Raw genomic sequence first — 21,391 nt, forward strand, 5'->3', positions numbered from 1 at the left:
GACTTTCATGTGTATGTTTGTATGCCATTTGTTTGATGTATTGGCATGCACAGAGAAACTTTAATAAACAAGCATATTTGAAGTTAATTGGATTGGATAGTTACAACTTTTTAAAGATTTGAATTGTATTTTTAGTTTATGTGATTAAGTTTAGTTCATACTTTTTACCAAATTTGATATCCTCGATGTATGTAAAATGTTCTATTAGGGTTTTATTACCGATTGTATTGTATGTTTACTGAGAAAATAAGCGTAACTGTATTTGAGTCAATTAGCTCTTATTAAAACTAAAGCCAGGAACTCAGCAAATAAGTATTTTCGATATTTTTTTATTTACCCGTGTTTCAAATGCTCAAGGCTCTGTCTCAGTTACTGTTCCTAAAAGATCTCAAAATTCACGACAATAATTAAATACCGTGCGAAACCGATATGGCATCTATGAATGTGGCTATTGAATGTCGTTTATACCAATGTCTGACCGATAGGAAGCAAACGTATTATTTCTATTGTCAGTTTTATGTTTCTGTAGGATACTGTTTCATAATTGTATTCTAATTCTAGAAAGTGATACCATGTTTGCTCGTGTTGTGTTTGGATTACAGTTGAATGATTACTTCTTGTTTCTGAATATTGTATCTTTGGCTCCTAACATATTAGTGCCTATTTATAATTTGCCGTTGCAAAGGCTTCTGAAAGAACTTTGCACGTTGCAAAGTCCTATATTCCGATCCTACATGATGTCGCGGGTACAACTAATTTAGCAGTTATTATTTTAGGTACAAGTTTTAATGCCACTTGAGCAGAAATGTCCCCATAATATGTAATATATTTTACAGCCTATTACAGGCCAATTTTCCAGCCTCCGGGAAAGGCGCAAGTTATGATTTCTAATTTGTTCAAATACAATTTCACAAAATTAAAGGCATATTTGATTAACGATGCGACGCCAATTCTTTACAATGATAATTTTGTATGACGTCTAAAACGATAACCATCCAGAAAATTCTTACAATCATGCACAGATACATAACAATAAGCATCAAACCTCCAAACATCAATTACCACCTATTCACACGCCTATAAATAAATCATTAACGGTTGATTATTGAAACACTTGTTCAAACTGAAGTCTGAAATTACGTTCTCGAATGTTCGACACGGATCATTAACCGCGATAGTTCATATATTAATTATGTGCATGCGATTAACGCGCCCTTCCATTACAACACTATTATTTCTATTGCACTGCATTATAATAAACATATTGAGAAACTCGATAGAAATATTCAACTCGATTTTGATCAAGTTTTTCATACGGAAAGGGGGCTTATTTATGAGACAAGAAAAGTGCATGAGTGGCCACATACAATGATTGTGGAGAATGGAAACGTGTTTCGATCGTGGTGGTAACTGGTCTATTATCACTTAAATTGCACGTGGTAAATGCATCAAAATTGATTTCTTTTTTTCCTTTACTTCTTACAGTAACGTGGTTCGCAAAAGTTATATCTGAAAAGGTGTTTGTGGTTAAAGTCCGCGAGTCTGCGAGTGTACGAAGTGTCAGGGTTTATCGATTTAAATAAAAATTTTAGGCAATTAATCAATCTTATCTAATCAACTGAATTTTCCAATACAACTAGAAATTTCTTCAAATTATCAGCCCCCCTATTCAAGTGGCTTTCTGTTAGCGTAGCGTTCAATAGAATAGACTACGAATGTATGAGATTGACGTAGGCTGTCTACATTGTACATGTATGAGATTGACGTAGGCTATCTACAGGTTACGTCAATCTCATACATTCGTAGTCTATTCTATTGAACGCTACGCTAACAGAAAGCCACTTGACAAGGGAGGCAGCTCTTTTTCCTTAACTCTCATTAAAATTTGCAAAAACAACTCTGATAGAATTAAGTTGTTTCTGTTTTCAAAGGAATCCTTCATATAAAATTTTATGCCAATAACTGTACCTCATCTTTATGACCTTAGAACGGGTAAAATACCTAAAGGGTATGTAAACCTTAGCTATTTTTAGCTGACATATGACGTGCACGGTGCACACTGCACACCAAATGAACATCTAGATTAAATACATTGTGTACTGAACTTAGTACATAATATATTTGATCAGTATGCGGTCACACAACGTCATGCTACAGTAAGTTACCTAATATAAAGGCGGTATACAATGTTCTTCAATCATGATCGAAATGTACGTATGTGTTCCAAGGTTAGCGAGCAGATCAGATGTAAACGGAGGCGGATTAAACCAGCTCTGTAATGCAATCCGTCTGGCGAATAGGTTTTTTACTTGATAATAAGGCTTCTGAAATGGATGCGATTTGAAGAGGTTATTTAGGTATCCGCGAAAATGTAAACTTCCAAGAAAGGAGTGAAGCTGAACATAAACAGGTGATATACCTAAATTAAAGATCTAAAGCATTTATTTTCTTTAATTTTCAATCTAAACCTGAAAATGTTAAGTATATTGTGGTCAGGCGATCTCATAAAGCAAGAACTATATTTCTTTATAAATAATGTGAGAAAGGATAAAATCTAGGCGAATAAGTTGACAATAAGTATTGGTAACAACTAAGCATCAATAGGCTAACGCTAAAGCAATCATGAAGCAATTTTCCACGATACAGGAAGAGATTCTACGTTGCAAGACGAATAATATTTGCATTTTTATGCACAGCACTCTGACACGATCTATGTGAATTAAATAATAATATTCTCAAATATTCTTGATTCCTACGGATCCTATAAGACATGAACATTTTCTTCATTCATCCTAGCACATGGTAGCATTCGTTATTAGTGGTATTACCCTCTGATGAAAATATTAAATCTTTAATTATAATAAAGCGAAGAATCAAAACAAACTATAAAGTGATGAACTGTTCTTCATTATACCCCTGGTCATTGAGGTGGTTCCTATCTGTCGATAATAACTCAGCTTCCAATAAGGTACTTGCTATTTCATTGCTCTTGAATTATTTATAACTTGATAAACTATGATTACGCGAAATCTGATCAGTCTGTTTTATGATTATGTCTCAAACAAAGACGTTAATATTTTAACGGCAGTAAAATTAAATTAAAACAATATTTTCTTGTTAAGTTATTAAACAATTAAATGAAAGCGACCAGACAGAAGGTGGCTTTCGTTTCTAGTTTCATTATAAGTTTATATAAATGCAAGTTTTATACGATTTTCCAGCGGCTGGTGGCGTACTAGTATAGTGTAAATGTCGGTACAGCCCCCCTAGTCAAGTGGTTTTCTGTTAGCGTAGCGTTCAATAGAATAGACTACAAATGTATGAGATTGAGGTAAGCTGTAGATACGTCGTACGTACGTACGATACGTCGTATCTACAGCTTACGTCAATCTCATACATTCGTAGTCTATTCTATTGAACGCTACGCTAACAGAAAACCACTTGACTAGGGGGAGGAAATTGTTGGACAAAGCTACTTTAAGGTTTTCTATAGTATTTGTTTCAAATATGAAATGGAGGGATATTTCTCCACTATGACATAAAATGTAGTAAAATTTGAGGTACTTTTTATTTTGATAATTTAATATTTTGGGACAACAATTCAAATATTATTTGTGATATAGGCATTGATGCTTTAATAACACGTACACACATTTGACATCGTAGAAATGATTTAGATGCTTCCTCGGAACAGTACAGTTATATTAGCTATATAGAGAGAGAAATTAAACCAGAGGTCGTAAGTTCGATTAACGGTGTCAACTAATTAACATTCTTTGTCTAACAAAGAACATAATATGATTTATAATAGATGATGTAATACGCTTGTGCGTATAAGGCCATTGAAAAAACAATCTGCAATCAATTGATAGGAAATGCTAGGGATAAATTAAAGCTTAATAAAATAATATTTCTATCTAGTCTCAAGGCTATTAATAGAACTATAGAAGCAATCTCCAATCTTCATAGGAAACAAATAAATTTACACTAAATAAACATTTCCAAAGATTAAGTTATCATCCATAATACCAGGTGAAGTGATCCGAAATAAATTGAACACAATATTTATCTAAACGAAGAGTTATTGGCTCCTGGCGCAGTTTCTCGTGACCAACTTGTTGTGATGGGACAGGAGTTGGAGACTTTGTATTTATTATTTTTACATTGAGTTTAATCAATAATATTATTAGGAGGAGACAGTAAGTTATGTCTGATCCATACAAATGTTATAAATGGGAAAACCTATCTATCTGTCTATGATAGCTTTTACGGCCAAGCTACAACGTATACGGCACTTATAAAAATGAAAAGATGACTTGCAATTTTATTTATTTTGTCTAATCTCTCAGATTTTGATAAGAAATTCAATGATCTAAGTTGTTTTCTTTTGGATTAAGCCTTAACTGCCTTAATAAAATGAACAAAATCGTCAACATATGCGAAATGTGATAATTGCTGAAGAAATATTATCAAGACAATTGCTTCATGCAGAATCGGCCGGCAAAGCACCTGCAACACTTCTAGTGTTACAAGTGTTTATGGGCGGTGGTGACCACTTAATCAATTAAAATCAGGTGGCCCACCTGCCCCTTTGCTTGCTCTGACATAAAAAAAAAATATTCATGCATTGGTTCATGACTGTTTAAAACAATGGCGGATTCGATATCCGATTCGCGCATTGTATCAAACCTTTCCATATGAAATTCTTGGTCAGTATAAATTGTACTCGGTATATGGTAATAGCCTCGCCCACTGGTACATGGGCTTTGAACATAAGTGATTAAGAGTGCGTATAAAGCCAGATAATTCTACGATTAAGCCCCGCACATTACGCGCCATGCCGCGCGCCCTCACAATACCCTCATACACCCGGCTCATCCAACGTACGTAAAGTTCATCGCACGCTAAATTATACACAATATTCTTCGCTCGTTCAACGCGTATTTTCGGTAGTTAGTAGGTATGTTGTCTAAAATAATTGTATAAAACAGTGAAGTTGAAATCATCACAAATTATGTAATATGTCTTTTTATTATTATTTGTTTATAATTATTAATGATAATCGATACATATTATAAAACAGTAAAAAAACTGTCTGTATGTAATATATAAAAAAAAACAATATTAGGGAAACAGTATAGAGCACGAATCCGTAAAAAAAGTCTGTCGAAATAGCGAGTATAGATACTATTTTTAAATAAACATACGCAGTCGACGACACACATTCCTCCAGAACTTTATTTTGATTAATTTGGTTATAGTCCATTGAATGAGTCCCTCCAAGGGGGGGTCTAGAGTGCATGAGTTAGTAACGTAAGATGTTTCTTCGGAAACATGTCAAGAGTCCCTAGGTAATAAACATACTAAAACCCCGGGCCACTAGGAGGAGCCCCGGAGTGGGGGGAGGGGGGAAATGGGTCCATTTTTTCATTTTTCGCTTAAATCTCAAAAACGGTACATGTTAGAGAAAAACTTTCAAGGAAAAATTGAAAGGCCATAAAATTATCTACAAGTTGTACCTGAATCATTTTTTCCTATATCCTACCGTTTCTTAGTTATACGCAGTAAAACATGATTTTGGCTCAAACAATTTCCACATCAATCGATCAAAAAATATTTCTTTCTTCCAAAAAACTCAAAAGTGCAACTTGTGACCGGTACTGATAGATTGCTCTTAATTAGGTCTATAATTGGTAAAATAAACACATTCCTCCATGGAAGCCTTTAGGAGGAATCGATTGTCAAAATATTATATTATGGTAGTTTGAGTTACTGAACTTGATCTTTTTATTTTTTTCTTCCAAAAAACTCAAAAGTGCAACTTGTGACCGGTACAGATAGATTGCTCATAATTAGGTCTATCATTGCTAAAAATACCAGATTCCACCACGGAGGCGTTTACGGGGAATTGAATTTTATCAGGGTAGTTACAATACATGAACTTTTTATTTTTTTTCTTCCAAAAAGCTCAAAAGTGCAACTTGTGACCGGTACAGATAGATTGCTCATAATTAGGTCTATCATTGATAAAAAATACCAGATTCCACCATGGAGGCGTTTACGGGGAATTGAATTTTATTAGGGTAGTTAGTTAAAAAGTTCATGTGTCGTAACTACCCTAATAAAATTCAATACCTCCTAAAGGCCTCCATGGTGGAATCTGGTTTTTTTATCAATGATAGACCTAATTATGAGCAATCTATCGGTACCGGTCACAAGTTGCACTTTTGAGTTTTTTTGGAAGAAAAAAAATAAAAAGTTCAAGTATCGTATCTACCCTAATAAAATTCAATTCCCCGTAAACGCCTCCATGGTGGAATCTAGTATTTTTATCAATGATAGACCTAATTATGAGCAATCTATCTGTACCGGTCACAAGTTGCACTTTTGAGTTTTTTGGAAGAAAAAAATAAAAAGATCAAGTTCAGTAACTCAAACTACCATAATATAATATTTTGACAATCGATTCCTCCTAAAGGCTTCCATGGAGGAATGTGTTTATTTTACCAATTATAGACCTAATTAAGAGCAATCTATCAGTACCGGTCACAAGTTGCACTTTTGAGTTTTTTGAAGAAAGAAATATTTTTTGATCGATTGATGTGGAAATTGTTTGAGCCAAAATCATGTTTTACTGCGTATAACTAAGAAACGGTAGGATATAGGAAAAAATGATTCAGGTACAACTTGTAGATAATTTTATGGCCTTTCAACTTTTCCTTGAAAGTTTTTCTCTAACATGTACCGTTTTTGAGATTTAAGCGAAAAATGAAAAAATGGACCCATTTTCCCCCTCCCCCCACTCCGGGGCTCCTCCTAGTGGCCCGGGGTTTTAGTATGTTTATTACCTAGGGACTCTTGACATGTTTCCGAAGAAACATCTTACGTTACTAACTCACGCACTCTAGAACTTTTTATTCAATGGACTATTAGATTGTACGACATTTTTCGACTCAGCAATTATTCTAAAAATAAAATCATTCTTATAAATGTGTAGCTGGGCTCTTATGGGTCTATATCAGATGTTCCAGATCTTTGATTTTTTTTAATCAACAGAAAATTTCCATCAGACGCAACAATTTTTGTTGACGTCACTCCTATAAATGTTAGAGTGTGATCTCAGGGTCCCTCATCATACATTCTAGATCTTCGAATTTGTATATTTATATTGCCCAGATAATACCTACACAACAAAATAACTTTCATTCAAAGCCGTCCAATAGTTCCGGAGATTGGCGTGTACAAACAAACAGACACATAGAGTTTTTTTAGGATTTACGGGAACAAACCTATCCAATGTCCTTTCTCAGGTCTCAAGCTATCTCTGTATCAAAGTTAGAGCTTAGAGAGCCAGACATACATACAGACAAACAGACAAAAATTCTATAATTTGGCTCCTATATCGATTGAAAATCACGCCCCAAGTAGGTATTCGTAAAAATATTCAATGTACAGTTTTTACTTTCGTACAATTTTTTTTTATACCTATGTGATTGTAATATTATTATCTAATACAGATTGTAAATATATATAATGTGTAGTTACTATTCACAACTTGTATTGGTTATTTACTGGAGCAAACATAGGAATCTACCTATAGTAATACTATAATATATATATATATATATATATATATATATATATAATATTATAAAACATTCCCGATTTTCCCGAAACGAATTTACAGAATTTACACAAATAATAATATCCAAACTCGCCTGGATAAACTTTCTCAAATGAATCTATAGTTTAGGTGGTCTGTTGCGGTTCTGCATCAGGTGTTTCAGTTTTCAAAATAAATTATTATTTTATATTTCCCGGATAATATAATAGTACCTACACAACAAAATAACTTTCATTCAAATCCGTCCAGTAGTTCCGGAGATTAGCGTGTACAAACAAACAGACAAACACAGACAGTTTTTTTTTATTTACGGGATAAAACTCATCCTATGACCTTTCTCAGGTCTCAAGCTATATCTGCACCAAAATTAGAGCCCAGACATACATACAGACAGACGTACAAAAATTCTAAAAACTATATTTATGTATAGATATGTACTACATATTACTATGTAATACAGATTATGAATATATTATATATATACATATACATATTATGTATATTATAAAAAAATACCTATTCAATGTAAGTACAGTTTTGACTTTCGTACGAATTTGTTATACCTATGTATAGATGTTATGTATGATTATCTAATACAGATTGTAAATACATATAATATATATGTACTATTCACAACCGGTTTACATATTATTGATATTATTATTTACTGGAGCGAACATAGGATCTGCCTATAGTAATAATAATAATATAAATCTTTCTTGACTTGATTGATTGCACCGCGACTGTAAGAATTAGGTACCACTATGAATTTTATTTACCTATCTATAGTTGCTGCTGCTATCGCGTCAATACCTACTCAGCCCGCGGAAATTATTTTACAGAAACTAAACTTTCTCAAATAGGTAAATCAAGACTTATCTTTTTATATTATAATTATTATTTATTAATATTATAACAATACTATTATAACTTACCTTCGACATTTAGTTATCTTTTCAATTTGAATCTTTTTTAGTTCTCGTTTCTCATTTTGTTGTTTACAAATCAATATTCGGCGTAATTATAAAACACGGCGCAGCAATTTTAGCGTGGTCTACTCGTCTCAACGGAGCGATAGCGTCTGATGTATGAAATAGAATTATGTTTTTAGCTCCCGGAACGTGCGATGGAAGATGATTTCTTGCGTAATTAAAAATATAGTAAGCGCCAAAAGTGTTTTATCGTGATTAAACCAAAACTAAAAGTAATTACACAAAATGCTCTGACAAATATATTGCAAATGTTTTAATATAATTGTTTATGAAAAAAAAATCTTAATAAGTATTACCATGTCCAGTAAAAAACGTAAAAGTGTGAAATTTAGAGGTAACTTCGTGAATTTTTTCTATCGAGTCAATTTCAATATTTTATGTTTTTGATCTGACAATATAATCGAAAATATCATCAAGTTTTACATATATTTTATTTTTTATATTTGGTCTTGAATATTACACGTATCAACTAAAAGTTGATTGGTGATTTGACTTTATACGCGCCCTTAAATAGCAGTGTACTACATGTTTTACCTCAGCCTACTCCTTTTGGGAGTACATTTGCATGTAGTTTCTAAGAGGATTTAGTACTGCTGGCTAGACATTGGGTAGAGTGTTAAATATACTAAATTTTGAGTCTCTAAGGTTTTTAGAACTTTTAAATTTATACATTTATTAATCTCTTTTGAAGAAGGTTCACTTTGCGAAACATGCACTTTAATTCGAATAGATTTCTACAAGTTTTTGCTGTACATTCTCAATAAATAATGAAGTACCTAAATGATTAATGACACGTACTTCCTTCTAGGTTTTTCATTCACTCGCTATAAGATATTTATGTACTAAGTCGAATCGTATTTAATTTACCCACCACAATATTCAGTAAAAAAGGTTCACTATCCCTTTCGTAGAAAGAAAAACCTTGACCCGCTCGGCTGAAGTTCGACTCTATTATCTGCACGTGAAAGTTCAAAATGCATCTGCAGACGGCATTGTTAAGAAAACAATTTCGCTCTCAGCTTAATGTTAGTGCTTGCAAGGCAATTATTTAGTGTTGCGCGTGATCGCGTGCCGAAAGCACGTGCCCCGTGCTGCTCGTAAAATAGTTCGACTCAAAATATCGTCATGGATATAGAATTCGAAATTTAAATTGTGTTTATTTTTTTGTGAATGTGTGTGTGATAGCGGGATTAACTGCGTTTGTTTTATTCTACTATGGTAACGATTGTAGGATAATTTATGTTTGTTTATATCTAATTTCTGGTTATTTGCCAAATTATTATGACAAAATTATTTTAATAGATTTCAATTGTATATTGAAAAACTAAATATAGAATATTTCATTCAACTTAACAAATATAAATAAAATTCAAAATAAAAAAACATTAAGTATTATAACTATTATTTTAATACACAATTATTCTATAACGGTTGTTATATCAGCACAATCTAAATATTAATATAAATGCTAATTAAATCGTGTGAAAAATCATAGAAATTTCAAAAAATCAACATAAAACTGCAAAACAGGAATGCTAATTTCGTGATTTATATGGAATTTTAGCATAATGTAGAAAACTAGCGAATACTAGAATTAGATAGTTCACGAATAATATAGCTCAAAACGCAGATAAGGTCACGGTTCAAGAATAATCATCTCATATTGCGCTATTTTGAAAAATTATATTATGTATTATAATTATTACGATTAAGAATGTATTGAAATTAAGAGAAATTTTACCAAAGCTCTGAATGAGGATTAGAGAAATTGTGACTTGTATATTTTTGTTATTAAAATTTATTTTAAGGCATACCTACATTACAACTGGGCAACCTTTGGGAATACCTTATTAATTCATAATTATTATGGTTAATATAATTTCAATACAGTTTCATACTTAATCTTGCAAGCATTTCTTACATATAAATATTATGCACCATTTGCTATACTAACGTATATTCTCAGCTGATAAGTGAAAAAGTACATTATTTCCGCACTAAGCATGCGGCATTTGTAGCGATAAAATTGTAGGCGTAATATCGCGTAATTGCAATATAAAAAATACATATTTTACTGCATTGAATAAACTAGACTTGACTTCGAAATTTGCAATTGGCAATTACGTAGAAACTACATTTTTTTGTAAAATAAATGAAATTAATATAATCGAAAAATACATGATCTAAAAATTGGATTTCTTTTTTCTAGGGTCTTAAATACGTATATGTATATTTGTTATAAATTTCATCTAAATCTATAGACAAGTTACTTTTGCATTCATAATATTAGCTTGCTTATTCAAAAATCCAAAAAAAAAGGCTTTCCATTTTTTGGAGATTTTTTTAATAAGTAGGTACCTATTATATATTTAGAAATGTTGTTTTGTTTAATTACGTATAAATAAATCTGTAGAAACCAACTCGATATCGTTGCATTATATCACGATTAGAGATTATTAAAATATATTTTTTATATGATAACTGTTTTAATCTCTTTTCAGACGTGTCTTTTCATAATTCTATTCATCCGTTCTTACCTTGACGTCACGTGCGTGCCAAGCGCGTTTCATACAAAAAATATTCTTATTCCCTTGCATTTAGGTTTATTATGCAATGGTTTCTATATACGGTATTGATATATGCTCCAGCATTTCAGCCTCGTAAGTCGTAATGTTCATTTTGTATGTGATTGAACTCGATTTTATCTAGTGCAAGTAAGACATCATAGAAAATCTGAATTGGTGATGACCAGCAATCATTATCATCAACATAAGTAGTTTCAAGAAGCTTCATACCGTCTTTTGTGCTATGGTACGAATTACAATTCTTACAACCGTTGATTTTCTTGACTTTGTTAATGTTTGTTTCCTATAGAAGACGCTTACTACAAAGATATATTCAAAATCGGAAAAAGCTCTTAAACGATACACGTCATTAACGAAAGGATCCTGTAAAGCTTTCTGTGTCTTTTCAAAATGTTATTTTTCCATTTCTCCGGAGTCCGGAGATCGAAGTTCAGATCTAAGACGGTTGCGTCTACTTCAAAGAAGATATAAGTAAGCTAGAAATTTTCTATAATTACTCGATAGTCTTTATACTCTGAAGAGTTTTAATAGTTATTGTATACTAGCGGTCCGCCCCAGCTTCGCCTGTGGTACATATTTACGTTTTCTCTTTAACACACTTTCATATGAAATTGACTATCAAATAGCGACTGAGAGGCTAGGTACCTAATAAGTATAATAGGGTAATACGACCTTTGACGGGCATAACCTGTGAATAATAATTGTTATTAGTACATTCGTGTAATTAAATATTGAATGTACAGTATATAAGCGGTATCTTTTGATAAAATAATAAGGGAAAATGTATATAAATAAAATGTAAAATATACAATATGTAGTGAGCGGTATGTTTATAGTTATAATAATAAAGGGAAAACAAATGTATAGAGGCGATAACTTATGACATTGTTGCACGCCTCATAAGCGAAGCGTTGAGGTGGGTACTACTGTCACTTCGCGCAAAACATCTGATTTTTCAAACTTAAAATGTCTTTATGTATCATACATTGCACTTGTAAGATAATACATACACACACATATTAAGAAAAAACACTATTTTTAACGTTCATGATATTTTTGATGTCATTTTTGTTATTTAAACTAGTTAAAAAACAGTTTAAAAAAGTTCTGTCTTGGACGTCCGTGTGTCTGTATGTGCGGATCCTTTTTCTTGTTAACACGATAGCGACCGAAATACTTTACTAATCGAGTCTTTTTTTTTCTCTTACGCTTGAGTATGCTCAGGAATAGAACCCTTTCATTTTTCAGGGTCTGATTCGATGTGGTTTAATTGTTATTAAATAAACAAAAATAATAATTAATAAATATTTATTAAAAAAAAATTATGAGGCGTGCACTTTTGGATTTTCCAAATTATATTTTGCAAATATTGCCAATGTTTTATTTCTAATCGGCGATGGTCGGCACGAGTGCAACGCTTCATTATAATCAGTAATCACTACATAGTCCTACTAATATTATAAATGCGAAAGTTTGTGAGGATGTGTGTGTGTGTGTTTGTTACTCTTTCACGCAATTACTACAGAACCGATTACAATGAAATTTAGCACATATATAGAGGGTAACTTGGATTAACACATAGGATAGGTTTTATCCCGGAAATCCCACGGGAACGGGAACTATGCGGGTTTTCCATTGAAAACGCGGGCGAAGCCGCGGGCGGATATCTAGTATAAAATAAAGTCGCTGTCGCTGAAATGTGAACTGCCTATCAGATTCTTATTTAAGAGGCGTATCGGGAAATGACGCTGTTCATTGATGTTAATAATTCGTTTAAAGGGCCCGGGCTACTGCCCGGTCTTCCGGTACGATAATTTATCTAATTACTAGCTAATTCTGGCACTTAAACCTTTTTTTTGAGTTTTGATAACAAAAAGAACTTGCATTCCATTACACAAATCACAATGTAACGCAATATAGACGAATGTTAATTGTAATACAAAAACAACGACATGTGTATCATCGCGACACGTGGAGGGAACACTCCTTCATACAAGCAGTCGACCTTACTGCGTATTAATAAAATATGTACAAACCCCACCGTAATGATCAGTTATAAGTAGCCCAGTATCTGAACAGGAACTATAGCGAATTCTATTTCCCTTACCAACAAATCGGATAAATAATAGCGAAATATTCAAAATTGATTTAGACGAGATTTATCGGGTTTCACATTCAAATTGCTTCTTGTAAATAAATTCTTGGTAGAGAAATAAACCAGCGCCTCGTTATTGGCTATAAATGTGATCAAATAAGGCCTAATGGCAACGAATTCAGATCAGAAAGCCCGTGTTCCGAGTCAATTGCAATATAGATTATGGTGCTTGTAATGTCGTCTGGATCTGCGAATGCGTTTAATATTGATCTTTAATAAAACGCAGTAAAAACAGACTCGGTCTGGTTATCTACTGGGTTAGTTGGGGCATTTGCAAGTGACAGTTCTTGCTTTGCTTCGCAAGGTGTCCAAAATTGGTTTGTAGAAACAGTAGTTTTCTATTGATAAAGACGTAGTAATAAAATAGTAATGGATAGAGTAACAATTTATTTGGTTGGATAATTTGATCTTTGTGGAGTTGCGGAAAATTAATTTCATTTTCATTTTGACGCTACCTGATTTCGGTGATCACTCTCCTTTGCTATACCAAGACGTTTTCACGGGGAGTTGAACATCTTGGTCAAGTGATCATTTTTAACATATTTATAATTACTTATTATTAAAATTTTGCATTAAATAAGGGGTTCGGTCTGATTCTGTATGTATTGGAAAATCAACGTTCACAAATTCTTACTTTTAGTTGAAATAGAATGAGCTATTTTTAAAGGACCATGACGCAAAGTGATTGTCAAAACAAAACATTTAAGAATATTTTCAAACAAACTAGAGCATTACGCTTATTACATTTGGGATAGTTGACCTTTAATCGTAGCTGATGTATAGTGTAAAAATAATTGGACCATTGGCCGCTGTTGGCGCTTAAAGCTATCACCGCAAATGTCAGCGGGCTTATTATAGCCGCTTATTTAGGAAGTCGCATTATCTGCCAGCTATAAAGCTGCTTGAATTCTTGTCGATTTGCGGTTGTGATGAGAGCTGTGTCTTATCTTATTATTAGGATGCTCATGGATAGAACTGCTGATATGTGTATTAACGCGATACTAGCATGGACTATGTTCTAAAATGCATATAAATTAAGATGACCCGCAATATAAAACAGAGATACTCTAGGAATTTTTTTCAATAAAGATTTTTATACATTATACTTTTCTTTTCTATAAGTAAAGTTTGAGTTCGCGTAGTGTCATGATTCACGTGTGCATTTACTTATGCGCCAGTCATGTCAATTTCAAATGCCATTCGGCTTCCGGAACGAATATTAGAATGACGAAGAGGCATATTTGTGATAGTGTTGGCCTTACGAACTATTAATTATTTATACAGGTTACCGTTATCACAATTAGCTGATGTTAATCTTATACCTTCAAAAATAAAAGAAATATTTACTCTTATTTGTTTTTATTTGAAAACACAAGTAGGTATATAAACAAGTTTGACAAAATGTACATTTATTGCCATTTGCCAGCAGTTTCTTATTGCCTGGGTTGGTGGGATCTTTATCAAGATTAACTTTGTTTGCGTTTTACGAAGATTTATTTGACAAATGCGAGCGATAAGCTTGGTGCAAATTATGGTTTTTATCTTCTTTTACTTATATACTTGCACCCGCTTGTATTAAAGGTCCAAATTTATATATTCAAATTCTAGCAGTTTGATCTGTACGTAAATATTTCAGTTACTGAGCCAGTTATCCATTATATTCCTAGATTATATGTTTCAAAACATGTTTCATAAATCGGTATCGTTCAGTATTCTAATGTAATCGATTAGGAATGTCGCAGCGCCAACGGCTCAAGTGACATCGACTGCATAATTAAATACAGGTCTATAACAGTGCTGTATTTTAGTATCTATATATTATGTTAGTAACCCCGCAGTAAAGCAGTGTTAATTCCAGTGTGAAAGAATTACAGAGCTATAGGTTTAGTGCCATCGCTATAGCAATTACTAGCTGCGCTTCGGGGTTTCACCTGCATGGCTCCGCTCCTGTTGGTCTTAGCATAATGATATATAAATGATAAATGGGCTATTTAAAACCGAAAAAAAATTGCAAATCGAACCAGTAGTTCCTGAGATTAACAAAACAAACAAAGTTTATAATATTAGTAAGTAGGTATAGATGAAGCCCCTGGGGGTAACCATGATGTCTTATAGCAGTATTATTTCCAGCGTAGGAAAGTGATGGCACTAGACGACCTATATACCGTTGTCTTCTTTCCACCCTGGATATAATACTGCTTTAAGACATCATGGTTTTCGTTCGCCAGTGTTGTTGCTTATATTGTTTATACGAATTTTTATAAGAAGATAAGGTGATATTGGCATTTTTTATCGTGCAGATCTCTGCATGGGACCTGTTTTGAAGGCGAGATAACATGCAGTCTGAATGTATAGGTTATGTTAGATTGGAAAGATAGGTTCGATTTAATATGTGAAGATCTTTTTTGAGATAAAGTTTGTAAATGAATTAACTGTTCTTATTTTATTTTATTATTTAAATATTTCCATTGAATTCTCAAGTTCTTGATAAAATTTATGGACAAAGCTAGTCGTCCGCTAAACGGATGAATAAAATAAATTAGTCGTCCGATTACCGGATGAATAAAATAATTTAATCGTCCGATAACATCTATTTATCTATATAGTTATATATCGGGGTTTCTTTAGAGAACTGCCGCACGTATTATAGGTTTTTTGTGGGGGGTGGAGGGGGGAGGAGGGCACACGTTGGTATTTGATTTTTTTTTTGCGCGTCGACGGAGCCCCGCTTCGCGGGGCTCCTATTTCTGTGTAGTTTTTTTTTTAAGAAACCTAACCTAACCTAACGGCTAACCTAACCTAAACTTGATTTTTTTTTGCGCGTCGACGGAGCCCCGCTTCGCGGGGCTCCTATTTCTGTGTAGTTTTTTTTTAAGAAACCTAACCTAACCTAACCTAACCTAAACTTGATTTTTTTTTGCGCGTCGACGGAGCCCCGCTTCGCGGGGCTCCTATTTCTGTGTAGTTTTTTTTTTAAGAAACCTAACCTAACCTAACCTAAACTTGATTTTTTTTTGCGCGTCGACGGAGCCCCGCTTCGCGGGGCTCCTATTTCTGTGTAGTTTTTTTTAAGAAACCTAACCTAACCTAAACTTGATTTTTTTTTGCGCGTCGACGGAGCCCCGCTTCGCGGAGCTCCTATTTCTGTGTAGTTTTTTTTTTAAGAAACCTAACCTAACCTAAACTTGATTTTTTTTTGCGCGTCGACGCGCGACGGAGCCCCGCTTCGCGGGGCTCCTATTTCTGTGTAGTTTTTTTTAAGAAACCTAACCTAACCTAACCTAAAGGCTAACCTAACCTAAACCTAACCTAACGAATTAAGGGCGAATATCTCGGCCATTTTTGATTTTAGAGAAAAGTTGTTCCTATAAAACATGCTTATATTAGCGTAATCTTTACGATAAAATAATAATAAATAGGTGTTATAATGACACCAACTCCATCAAAAATTTTTTAAGTCCTGCGCCCCCTTTGCTTTAGTCCAACCCAACTAGTTTTAGTGTTAAAAGGTTATCTATTAATCCGAATAATCGGACGATTAAATTATTTTATTCATCCGGTAATCGGACGATTAAATTATTTTATTCATCCGGTAATCGGACGACTAATTTATTTTATTCATCCGTTTAGCGGACGACTAGACACTTCGAAAATTTATTCTTATTTTGCAGTCACAAAAATATAAAATTGAAGTGTTTGCAATGAAGTTGAATCGAGAAAATAAAAAATAAACTTGGCAACCGTTTAAAGGTCAATTTATCAATATACCCGTTTCAAGATATTTACTCACTAATATAATATCGATGTCTAATAATTTGGAAATATGCAGACTTGTAAAAATTTAAATTTATTCCCATATCGTGCTTATAATCTCTTGCTATCGCTTATTTTTTGTCAATAAGTAATTGGAGAACTTGATTTTATGAATGCACGAATCTAGAATGAAATTTTATAAAAGGTACATAATTCATGTTATTATTTTATTTTGCTGCTGTTTGTTAGAATCCCGATATTTTATGAAATCATATTGGTTTATTTACCTATTGCTTTGATTTGAAATCTTTCTCAAATTTTTTAGAAAGACGGAAAGATTTTGTTAGAAAATGTTATCTACGTGTCATAAAACTTAATTTTCTTGTGAAGTGATACATTATTTTCAAAAAGTTACGTATTTCAATCAATAATTAATTATGATGAATCGAAGTTTTACTTTGCATTTTTTATACTATGTAGATATCTCACTCATGTATGTTCCAACTTCCAACGTTATGGAAGTAAAAATATTAACATTTTATTTAGGTTTAGTATCCATATAAACGGTACTTAATTTATGCGCAAAGCTCTAACCTTTACGTTTATGCTATTTTTGTATTCAATTACAATTAATATTCAGTTACCTATCATGCATTCATTAGTAATGGTGGGATTTTATGAAATGGTGAATCTTTAATATCTACATATAGATAGGCATCTGCAGGCTCATCCATTAAGTATAAGTTATTTTTACACAACTTTAAGAGTGGGATATGAAGCAAAATTGCCAATCTACTATTAGATATATACGTGTAATATTCAAGACCAAAAAAAAATAAAATATATGTCAAACTAGATGATCTTTTCATCCAGAAAATCGGTAATACCTACTATTGCAGGATCCCAAATAGCTTGGAATCATAGACCATAAAGTATTCGCATCCTTTTTCCAATATACGAATATATCGATAAATAATGATTACTAGATTATAGGCTTTCCTATACGAAGGAATTTATAGCGCTCACATGGCAACGAGAAGAATGCATGCCTAACTCATAATGATTACGTTCAACACCTTTTTATAAACTGCAATGTGGATTCTCTGTAATAAAAGCAAATAAAGTTACATCAGCGTGTCGAATTACTTCAAGAGTTTACGTTTTGTTTATTTTTAAACGATTACAGGAATCATCTTTACATACCTAGAAGATATAAAGCAAAGACGCTTCCCGCTGTCTTGACTGTCTGTCCCTTTATGTGCTTAATATTTAAGTCTACGCAACGAATTTGATGCAGGTTTTTTTCTTAATAGATAGTGTGATTCAAGACGAGGTTTATAGTTATGTAACATGCATAATTGCACCCGTTCGAACCCGGGCCGGTCTCTAGTTAAAAATGTATTCTAAATTCTGTTCTGCAGTTAGCGTAATTACTGGTAGGATTTACATTTATTTTTTCGTACCTGCAGATTTAATATGTTTCGCTCTTTTGCTGGTGACCTTACGTGCTTGTCATTGCTTCAAATTTTGTACCAGTGGCCTTGAATCCGAAATATATTTTCCCTTGGAATAATAATGTCAATGCGTCTTCACATTCGTGCAGGTATATTTGAAACTGTTATCTTAAAAACGTTCCTTATCTCTGTGTTTAGGTAGGTATGTAGGTAGTTAAAAAAATTCGCAAGTACTTACGTTTTTATCCTAAGGTACAAGTGGGTGATTAGACTTCTGTGTTTTAATTTAGGTCATGATATTTTAGTCTCCACGAGGCGTAAAATTCAGACACGCACTTAGCACTTGACACAGGAGGCGGTCAAAAAATTGTATACTATAATCGGAAATTAGTTTTTAGGAATATAGCGATGACCAATGTTATGAACCAAAATAGGACGTAAAGGAAAAGATCTTAGGCGCGGGACATATACAAGCGGCGCGGCGCGCCGCGGGCGCGCTGCCGGCGTGCATCGGGTGTGCTATTGGCATTTTGTATGAAATAATTTTGGAAAGGCGCAACCTTGGCACAACCGTGGCGTGCCGTCTCGACGCCTGTCCAAAATTCTTTCATACAAAATGTATAAGAAGGACGTGGTGCAAAACAGATTCAAGAGGTGCGCTTATGGCACGCCCGCGCCCGCGCCGCTTGTGTTTGACCCGCGCCTTAATCTCTTCTTCTTCAGACGACATATTAAAAACTTAAAACATTTTTGCAGATGCATTCGTTTACGCTTCCCAATAAGAAAATGTTTATTACATCCCATTCATCATATATCGAAATTTTCTTCAAACTTCATTTCGTCCTAGATCTTCAAACAAAGATGACAAATAACTTGATCGCTAATTGCAAAATACAGAAGAGATTATCTGTTACACCATTACTAATGGCTCACCGTGCCGACACCCAATTAAACCATCATAACCACTTTCCCGAGCGAATCTGACAAATAGCAAGCCGTCCGCATTTAATGACTTAGAAACTGCTGTGACAAAAGAGAATTATCGCAGTAAACTGGATACATTAAACAGTATTTACAATTATACCAAGATCTAGGAGTAAATATAAATTAGAGTGGTTCAGTCAAATGTAGGTTGTACAACCTAGCCCACTGTTTCCAGTTTCGGTGTTATTTATAGACGCGGACTGGTTCTGGTATGCTTAGCAGCTTATTTGGTTGGAGCAACAAATGTTGCATACCTGGTAGTAATGAGAATTAATGAGACGCGGTTTGACGCCGTTAGGGGAGCTCTAGGCGCACGCGCATGCCATGGTCGAACGTACAATTTCCGTTGAAGAAAATGAGCACTAGATATCACTGTATGGCATCATTTCTAGGGAGGTATGTCAGAATGAGATGATTGAATTCAAAAGCAAAGTGATCTCTTAATTCAACTTGACTCTGAATCGGAAAAAGAAACATAAGATATAGAGAGCCTAATTATTATCTAAACTGATTAGGTATATTTTATATAAAACTAGCGGTCCGCCCCGGCTTCGCCCGTGGTACATAATATTTACGTTTTCTCCACATAAGAACCATCCTCGTACTTCAAGGAATATAATAAAAAAAGAATTATCGAAATCGGTTCAGCCGTTCTCGAGTTATGCGCTTACCAACACATTTTGCGATTCATTTTTATATATAAGATTATGTGTAATTGTTGAACATGCATAGGAGGGAGTTCTTATTTTAGATCTATACTCCGTTATTTCTGGTTCAATAAATAATACTATTACGATCAGTTGTTATGTTGCATACTAAACAAACAACAATAAATTACACTGATGTTACTAAATCTCAATAAAGAATGCGTAAATAGCCAATATTTACAAACACAACTTCTGATATGAATAATCGCGTAGATTCCTGTATAATGCAGTTGATCGTACATTATCCCGGTTCAACGGCCTGTTAAGTTAACGTATATTTAACAAGACCACGGATAAGCGTATTATTTATACTCTTCCGGAGTCACTCCTGTTGAAATAGTGATGAGGGTAAGGATAAATCAATCGTGTCTCGTGCGGGAGCATTGATTTTTAATGGCTGCTCCTATGGTAACGAATCGGACCTATTTATTTAAAATTATGTAAAAATCATACACAGTCTATGTGTAATATGGTCTTAGGTTTACGTGAAAAAGTGTGTGCATTAGTACTTAAACACACGTTTTTGCCCGCATGTTCTAAATTTTCAAAAGCGTGTCGAAATTTTGATGTATTCTTAGTGCATTTTTTGTTATTCTAGTAGGTCAATGTTTTGTACATATCCGGTGTGTAATACAAATGAATAAATACAAACATATAAATTTAAAGTGCAATTGTAGAAACATTACCTTCAAATTGATTTTAGGTACTATGGCTGAAGTTATATCTCTAAGAATTTCAATCATACCGATCGAATAGCGACGCCGTTCAATATTCACTTTAACTATTCAATATAACTAACGAATTCCATAAAGCACTCAATATCAGATGCATTATTCATCTATCCTATTTGTTCAAATACGTCTGCTCTCTATAAATAGCCTCCCTAACAGATTTTCACATGTCGTTCGCATGAATCTTAGACGGGCATATCAATAAGCGGTCCGGTTTCAAAGTAACCGACACTTGCGACACCGTCGAGACAATGGACAGTAAATACTTGTTATTGCGGCTGTCACAGACCGCGACTTCATTATACGTCGCCCACGGTACCCACCTACAGAGACGATTTCTAATTTGCTCTGCACTACTCCAATGAAAGGGCAGGATATCACCGATGTAAAGGTGAACGCTAAGTCA

The 21,391-nt window shown here is 33.6% G+C and overlaps 1 protein-coding gene across 2 annotated transcripts in view; it reads left to right on the plus strand.

Moving 5' to 3' along the window:
• LOC149490844 (SUN domain-containing ossification factor) overlaps positions 1–21,391 on the plus strand; it is a 62,556-nt gene that overhangs the window by 23,201 nt on the left and 17,964 nt on the right. The window contains exon 1 of one of the 2 annotated variants that reach the window (XM_089708834.1): positions 9,658–9,834. The exons of the other annotated variant lie outside the window; for it this stretch is intronic. The gene's annotated coding sequence lies outside the window, so the exon portion shown is untranslated. Of the gene's footprint in view, positions 1–9,657; positions 9,835–21,391 lie in introns of those variants that run through there. 2 annotated transcript variants of the gene reach the window in all.

The sequence above is a fragment of the Colias philodice genome, chromosome 2 (assembly GCF_061535455.1).
Source record: "Colias philodice isolate Cphi_HAF_F1 chromosome 2, ilColPhil1 Martin Lab GWU primary, whole genome shotgun sequence".
In the NCBI taxonomy this organism is placed as follows: domain Eukaryota; kingdom Metazoa; phylum Arthropoda; class Insecta; order Lepidoptera; family Pieridae; genus Colias; species Colias philodice.